The sequence below is a fragment of the Meleagris gallopavo genome, chromosome 14 (assembly GCF_000146605.3).
Source record: "Meleagris gallopavo isolate NT-WF06-2002-E0010 breed Aviagen turkey brand Nicholas breeding stock chromosome 14, Turkey_5.1, whole genome shotgun sequence".
Classification (NCBI taxonomy): domain Eukaryota; kingdom Metazoa; phylum Chordata; class Aves; order Galliformes; family Phasianidae; genus Meleagris; species Meleagris gallopavo.
Window position 1 is genome coordinate 5,762,299 of NC_015024.2, and position 8,645 is coordinate 5,770,943.

Here is an 8,645-nt window from a genome sequence, read left to right on the forward strand (position 1 = left end):
TGCGATCCGCAGGGAATCGCCAGAACCGGAGCTCCGCCGTGCGATGACCGCCTCCCGTGACATCGATGGCGTTCGTTAGGGGGCGGATTTCGTGTCCCGAGACGTGTGTGAGTAAGCGCTCAGCTCCGCGCTGATGGAAACACGCGCTCACAGCCCGGTACGGTTTCACCGGTTTACAAACGCCGTCCATTAAAACACGATTATGTACCAAACGGGTTCTTTCTATGCGAGATCCTCAAATCCGTTGTTTACATTGCACCTATATTAACAAACCACAAAATAAGCCCGTAGCGTTTTTAAGAGAGGTTTTAGGCTGGGAACGTGGAAACTTGCCTAGACGAAATGACACGGAAGCTGAATGAACACGAGGAGATTATCTGTGTCTGAAGGTTGGGCATTAGCCGCAATGAAAAGATTTATTTTTCCGACGCTTTTTTTTTTCCCCCCAGCTGGTTATTTCCAGGGCTGCTGGCAGTGTAAGCTCACTCTCTGAGCAGATACTGAAGCCCGTGTGTTCTATGTAAGGGTGCTATTCAAGGAGGAGGCTCTCAGTGCCACAGAGTGCCTGCTGGGTTCAGGTGCACATGTTCTTACAGCATTACTCATACTCGAAAAATACTTGCTATTCATACTCAGAAGTTACTCGAGCATGACTTGCAGTGGAAAATTGTGCAAAAATAATATTTCTTTGTGATACCTGATAGCCTGGGAACTTGCCTGTGCAAAGTCCCTCTCCGTCAGAGATGTACCACGAGGATGAAGAAAATAGAGCCGTGAGGAGAAGAGGCGGATGTTCAGTGGTTGTTCACACACTGAAAGCTTTGTGTCACAGCAGCTCCGACGCTTTTCTGAAGAGACAATTCTGCAATCGTTAGAGCTGCCAACCCAAACCCTGCCGTGGCTATTCTTCTATGGCTTACAGCAACCTCCAAACTCGCACCGTGTGTAGTGTGACTGTTGTGTCAGGTAAGTGTGTGTAAGTCATCCTACAGCAGCAGGTTACGTCTGATTTGGCGGTCAAGGAAGTGACTCCCAAAACACAGCAAGGTCTGCAAGTGAGAAGCTGGCTGTTCCATTTGGGCTAAGGGTTTTTTTTCTTCCCTACCGCCCAGCTGACTGCCAGCTCTCAGCTGATCCCCCAGTTGGCATTTTCTGAGCTACTTCCTAAGAGCTGAACATGAACCATGAGCACTTTTGAATGCTAACCTCTCATTTACATTGCTTTCTGAACTGAATAGTATCTTAAGTATGTTAAAATAGTTTTCAACAAATGCTTGAACAATGATCATCCTCTTCTTTTTGTCAACACGAGAGCCGGGCTGTTGGATGCTCCCATTTGTTGGGCAGGGGTTCTCCTTAGGCCCCAGTAGAGCTCTGGGCTGTTCACCAGTCCCCAGAGAGATTCAGAAGCTCCTGCTGTTGTTCAGCCTCCTCTGGCTTTGGCTGTTCAAGATGTGTTACTGCCACAGCTGAGATGGAAATGCCACTGTGAGGATTTTCATTGTCCTTGTTTTGTTCTGTTTTTAACTGTGATGAAAGTTCCCCGTTAATGGGTGTGAAAATGTATTCAGACTTGATACTATCAATTCCAGAAGTTAGAAGTACTGCTTGTTTCTTGATCAGCAGGCATTTCTCATTGGATAAGCATACAGACCACAGGTTTCATATCTGAATGTCCTCTGCTAAGATCGTGGGTTATTTGAAATTAAAGTTCATTATTCACTAGTATTTGCACTAGTAAAGTACAAGTGCTCAAATATTTGCAGAAAGCAAAATGAAGCAACTGTAAATATGGCTGAATTTGCTTCTGAATTTTAATGAATATTTGCAGAATTTTGGTTTAGCTGTAATGTGTGTGTGTGTATGGTACAGAAAGCTTGTAAATTCCAGTGCTTTACACTTCCCAGTGTGTAAACTGCAGCTAAGCCTGCTGGATTTAACTTTTATATCCTTAGTTTAAATGGAAAAATACAGGCAAGTTTGAAAAAAACAAAAACAAAACCCTTAAAAAATACATAGAACATCAGAAACTTTACATAACCACATCAATTAGTGGTCTGTAACCTTCACTGGCTAATGGGTACAAACGAAATAGTGTCTGGTTGACTCTTTCATCCCCAGCAGGAGCAATGTGAAGACTGAACCCCGGGATCCACAGTTCAGGAGGAGTTCTGTAAGTCAAGATTTCTCCCTTTGGTTCCAGAGAACTGATTCTCTGAATGGAAGTTAAGGAATTTGTGATGGTCTTCAGGAAACTTTGTCTTAGCCAAATTTTGTATTTGCAGCGTGAAAACAGGCTGTGTGGGAGAAGCATGAGTTGGAGTGGGGAAGGAGGAATGTATCAGGCTTAACACACAGCATATGCTCTCCTTGCAGAATGGATTGGGTGACGCCGGGTCTGTATAGATTGCTTAATTGTAGTGTTGCTAGTCTGGGGTGGGTACACTATTAGGTCATGGTAACAGTGATGAATTTCGAGAGGGAAGGTTGCCATTTATTCATCCTAATTCTTTTCTCCCTCCCTCAAAGGAAGAGGAAGAAATCAGGATAAATCAGAGAGTTGTGCGTGGAAGCAGTGAAAGAAAGCTGATAGTATTCTGGAGAGATATGAGGAGCAGAACTCAGGAAAGAGTGTTGGATTTCAAAGGAACACAGGTTGTTAGGAGCTGGCAAGCTTGGTCATGGCAAGCTGTATTGGTACTGCTGGATGATGTGCTCTGGAGACAGCATGCAGCATTGGTCAGCCACCTCTCAGCATCCTCAATGCAGGGACTTTCTGTTTAGTTTTGCTGTTCTTTTAATCCCAATGGACCAGGAAATATCTGAATGACAACAGTTTCACAGGTTTCTATGAAGGTCTTACATCTGTTTTCCTGACCCTTAAAATAAGACTTGTGCTTATTTTTCTGCTCTGGGGTTCTGATACTCCCCTCTGCTTTCACTGTTTTTACAGCACAAAGGTAGCCCGAGGAATCTGGAAGGTGATGGACTCAGTGCATACTGCATGCTCCCACTGAGCCTATGGACAGCCAGAAATTCTCACAAATGGCCAGAAAAGCTGTAGATGAAGTGGAAGAGTGATGGTCTGCTGCCAAGAGCATTGGAGAGGGTGTTTGTGGCATTCATGTGGTCAGAAAGTCAACTGTCTCCTCCCCAGATTCACAAATTCCTATTCGCAGAAAGGGTCATGTTTTCTGTTTTCCAGGCATTTAAACACATAGAAGGCATTTTCTTGTTTCCTTGCTTTCCAGAATTCTGGAAGCAGGGTTTTTATATATACAACCATTTTTAAACTTGCTGCACTTTCCTTCTACCCCTTGATCTTTACTGTTTCAGTGGATCCCTTTTCATTCTATTGTATGGTGTATTTTTAGGTTTAGAAACTGTGCTTAATTCTTATTTCAGAAGATGGCTCTTCTCAGAAGGCAATGATGAGATCCTTGTGGTTTGCTGTGAGCCTTGTAGCCTCTAGTGTAAACCTATTGGATCTCATTTAACAGAGAAGCAGAGAAAGTACCACACGTTCAAGTGCTGCTCAGAAACACCTATCAGGGAGAAAAAAGCCTCTGTAAGCAAAAGTATTGTGTGACCTTTCATTATTAAAACAGTCACAGTGTATTTGAGGGTTTATTTATACTATGTTAATTCTTAGGAGTTCCACTCATTGACCAGCATCACTCTTTTGCTTGTTGCAGTGTCAGGTGGGCACTGTCATCCTGCCATGTTCTCTTTTGTGTGTGTTGCAATCTTTATTTTTTACGAAGGGATTTATAAAAGCAACTGACATCCTGACAGTGCTAGGAAGTTCTAAAATACTGTAGTTAATAGAAGGTAACCATATTGTTCATTGGGTCTGGAAAAAAGAAATTAGGAAAATGTTTTTTTTAACAAATGTTTTGGACTGTGTACAGTCCATCCAAGTATCTTCTATTAGATGAGATGACCTCCAGTGAAGATCTTACTCCTTTATGAATTTGGAATAGTTATGTTTGGATTGGATAAGAGAAGAATACCTTTCTATCAAAGAGCCCATAATTGGTGGTACGCGAAAGTGGGCCAAAGACTTTGGCATGAATCTGTGTTTTCTGCCCTCTTAATAAAATGCTCTGCTTTCTCAGGCTTGGTTATATACACTCTGTACAAATTCTCTTCTTTGACCTTAGGTTTACACATCTCACATTTTCCAGGTGCGTTTCCCTGATGATATTTTTATTGGTGTATTTATGGTAAACGTGTCCTTGAGTGTCCCACGAAGTCTGTCAGATCCACATTCTGTTACTGCATTCAGTGCAGACGAAAGCTTTGAAGAAAGGGTAATTTTCAGTGCTGAAGGTATTAGAACTGCCACAGCTGGGAGATGCATATGGGAGCACTTGCTTATCCCACAGCAAACCTGTAAGTTTAATCCTGAATCCATATATGAATTGTTTTGATAAAGAAGCTTAGGTAGTGGGTAGAGGATAGGAAATAATGGTTGTTCCAGAATGGTGTGGATGTAGGTCCTGTCCTGTTTGTTCCAAATCAGAAGTGTTTTCCTTGCATTGCCAATCTCTGTCTACATGACTGAGTCTTATTTGTTCTACTCAGATTCCTCTAGTTCCTGTGCAGCTGTACCTGTAAAAGCTGACATTAGCTGATGAGGCACTTCTAGTTCAAATATTAGAAGATTAATAATGAGATAATTCAGTTATCACATTTATTTATTTGTTTATACTCTTCTCTTGCTCACTTCAATCTTTATTTATATCAGTGCGTGCTGAAGGTTTCAGCATCTCTACCCTCACTACTTTTCTGCCAAGGTAATATTTATCTGCAGAGAAAGGTGACAGTAAGAAAGCAGGATTTCCTAAGAATCTGAGGACAGATCTGAGTCTGTTTTGTGTGCTGCGTTTGATGGTAGTCAGTCATGTGCCCAGTGATAGGTACAAAAGAGGTAAGCAAATTGTCTCTTTGCAGGCATTTGTTGCTCAGGGGTTTTCTGAAGTGAAAGTGGCAATTAGCCTGTAGTCATTTGTTGCATTTATTTGTTGTTTCTAACCAAGTAGGCTTTGGTATATGCCACGTTGTCTGGAGACATGTTTTTTTATCTGTGCAACATGTAAAGAATGACTTCTTGTTTGCTTTTTTAACTTGCCACTCACTAATTTCATTTGAAGTATTTTGGATCATGTTCTGACAAAGACAATATCCTCTTTTTCTCCGTGCAACTTTTTGTTCTGTGGGACTGTGCCAACTTTTCCTCCAGCATCTCTCTGCTCTCCCCACATCTCAGTCATACCACGGAGTTCATACTGATTTTTGACACTATATTTGGTCTGTGTGATGTGATAATCCTAGTTTATAACTAAAGAGTATCTACCAATGATCTTGTACAGTGTTTCTAAAGTAACAAAAAATCACTAGCATGGAATGTTCTGGTCTGTGTATCTCCATATATGATGGAGAGCTTTTTCAGAGTTCAGCCTGTAAATTCATATCAGTCTGTGATATCCTAAATCCCCAGTAACAGTGTCCTTGGAGTGAAACTCAGTCCTTGTGTCAGAATAATCCCTCCTCGCGCAATCATGTTGCCCTCTGTTGGTTAGCTTTGATTCAGAAAGTTCCCAGGCCTGCTAATTACCAGAGGACTTATTTAAATTCCTGTGGAAGAGGCCTCAGTGTTTTACTCTGGTTCGTGTGCTGGCTGAGGGGTGCATCCGTGCTTTCGGAGGAAAGGGTGGAAGCCTCTTCGTAGGTTGTGGTTGCAACAATGTTCATTTATAAAGCTGGGTTTGATTTCTCTTAATGAAGCTCACATTTTAAGAGCTGGAATTCATTGATGTTCAAGATCAGTTATTGAAAAGTTTGTATTGCATTTTTTGAAGAATTGGTCTGAAAGCAGCTAGAATCAGAACTTCTTTTCCTGTGTGCTCAATGTTTATGTCCATGCAGGTTCCCAGTGGATTCACAAGGATGCTTGGTAAAGTCAGATGGCACAAAAAAGCCTACAGGAAGAAAAGAAGGGCAAAAAGAATGCTCATTGCATAGGGAGATATGAAAAAGCTCTCCCTCTAAATGCTGGAAAATGGTTTTATTACCATTATTGTTACCAGATAATCTGATGAATTAAAAGGTTGGTGAGTAAGGAAGATGAAAATTTTGGGGGAAGTAGGATATTTTTCTTGTTGACTGATTAATCTGGAACTGCTCTGAATCCAAATGGATTTCTGGGATCCTGTCATCTTATCAAATATAGTCTGACTGCATCTAGGCAACGTGTTCAGGATGTCATAAGATATAACTGAAGACCAAAGGTTAAGGAGGAAGACCATGACAGAGCTAGGAATAGCTTTCTTCTTTAGAGGGGTGAACTGGAATGCTGGTCAGCATGCTGCAGTGACTTGCAAACATGTTCATCAAAGTCCTTGCACCCAAATAGGCCATGGATGTGAGTAATGCTTATTTCTTTTTTGTTACAAAATGCTTGAGATGTGTGGCTGGGAAATCAAGCATGTCAGTGCAAACTACTGTTATTGATAGGAATGAGTTTCAGATGGCACAGCTGAAAATGCGTCTTCTACTTTGCCTGGGATCCACTACAGGTTAGACTCTAAGCATAAAACTAAGAAACCTGTTTCAGTTGACACAGATATTGATATAATACAATCAGATATTGATAATATGATATGAAATAATATGATTGGTTAGAGATACTATCTGATGGTAGTAGGTAATGCAGCTAAATATTACTAAATAATAGTAATAATGATAATAAATCCACTTACATAATAGAAAATAAATAAGAAAAAATCCTGAAATAATGATTGCAAAATCTTAACTTTTTTATGCTTCCAGAATGAAGACGATGTAGTTTCTTGACACAAGGATTTATGAAACAACCCATAAAGACCCACGGTACAGCAATCTAAGGAGCAAACTAAAGATGTTTTATTGAGCAATGTGCGTGTATTTATTTGCACTTGGAAAGAGCAGCTTTCTGTGTGATTACATGCAGTCTGAGAATTTTACGTATTGATGTATTTATACATCACCTGAGGTGTCTTTATTCTCTTGGTAAAACTTGACTTGCCTGGTGTGATGCTCTTTGGAGATTCTTTCTGTACTAGATGAGGCACTGAGCCTGTTGAATCAAGCATCCCTGCTGGCCTTGGTAAGCCACAATACCACTGCAGATATGCAGAGAAGTCAAAGACTGGCTTCCTTTGTGTTAGAGTGAAGAAAGACATCTGGTTCTTCTATTACTTTTCAGATGGCTCTTTACTTTTATTAATGCCTAATACACAAATAGCCAAAAATTGAAGTTTAATACATTAATGCAGATGTTAAAACAAAAATAGCTCCTGTTTTGCATCCGAAGATTTCAATTTGGGGTCACTTGTGGGTGGAAGTGAAGCTACTTTTCAGTCACGTACCATAGTGTAGGTTAATGTGGTGTAGGTTAATGTGGTGTAGGTTAATGTGGACCTGATACGTAATTCCAATGCCCTGCCTGTCTGGGAGCAGGCACACAAAGACCTGACTGTGTAATGGAAACTTTGATAACATCAATTACTGACAACTCTCATTTGTTTGCAGTTTCAGGCCTTGTCTAGAGATATACTACTTTGCCTAAATCTGTTAAGCTTAACCAAAACCATGGATGTGACTGTTATTTGGCAGATAAAAGAAGTGAAAGGAAGGAGAGAAGATAGCAGTGTGGTGTTCTTTTTTTTTTTACTAGTCTGCTTAAATTTCTAAGCTGCTGCAAACCTCAGACTGAAATTTTGCAGCGCAGGGACACACCGAAATAGTGCTGGATAATAACTTAATAAAAAAGAAGAAGTGAAAGGAGAATAAAATAACTCCCAAATAGTTAAGAGTGGGATTCTGGTTTGTGTTGGATCCTTGTCCTGAAAGCTTGGAGTGCTCGGATCCACCTGAAGGATCAAAAGTGTTCTCCAGCCCTTAAATAGATGATTCGGAAATAGCTGAAATGTGTTCCATTTTATGGTAAGTTTAATGTTTCTAATCTCAGTGCAATTTACAATTACAATAAATATCACAAAAAATTAATGTGGCCACTTCAAATACAAAGGAACGACAGAGTGTAATCTGAGAAAATTTTATCAACATGCAATTTCCTTAACAAAAACACCAATGTATCATTTCAGCATGCTGAGAAATATTTATCTTTTGGGACAGCAAAATCATTTGCAGAACGTTTTAACTGCTAAATAAATATTTTACTGGCAACTTCTGAGGCATCATAAATGCAGTCAATATAAACAAAGCAATGTGGAAACCAGCTCTGGTCTCAGCTGCAGTGACTGTTGGCCAGTTCGTGGTAACACGGGGCTCTGGGATGCATTTGGCACGGTCTCAGCATTTCAAATATCTGATTTTTTTTTTTCTTTTTTTTTTCCTTGCTATATAAGCAAGTTTGCTTAGTTTATTTGAAGGCTCTGGCAATGGAAGGCACAGCGAGCTTTCAGTATTAGGGATGCAACTGTTTAGCATTTAACAGAAACTCGTCTTTTCACAGTTAAATCACGTTTTTTTTTAATTGAATCCTGTGCTTATGAAAAATACTGGATCTGCAGCCTCGGAGACTGTCTGCTTGGCTGCAGAACAAGAACATCATGGCCATGCTTGCTTGAACTTCCTCA

General features: G+C 40.5%; 1 long non-coding RNA gene across 2 annotated transcripts in view; it reads left to right on the forward strand.

The window, feature by feature from the left end:
- LOC104913146 overlaps positions 1–7,688 on the forward strand; it is an 8,145-nt gene extending 457 nt beyond the window's left edge. Inside the window, exons 2-6 of one of the 2 annotated variants that reach the window (XR_004161295.1) lie at positions 13–966; positions 2,122–2,173; positions 2,286–2,396; positions 2,530–2,844; positions 2,954–7,688. This is a non-coding gene — a long non-coding RNA (uncharacterized LOC104913146). Of the gene's footprint in view, positions 1–12; positions 967–2,121; positions 2,174–2,285; positions 2,397–2,529 lie in introns of both variants that reach the window. The other variant, XR_004161294.1, reaches the window with a different exon arrangement.
- Positions 7,689–8,645: the final 957 nt, after the last annotated feature.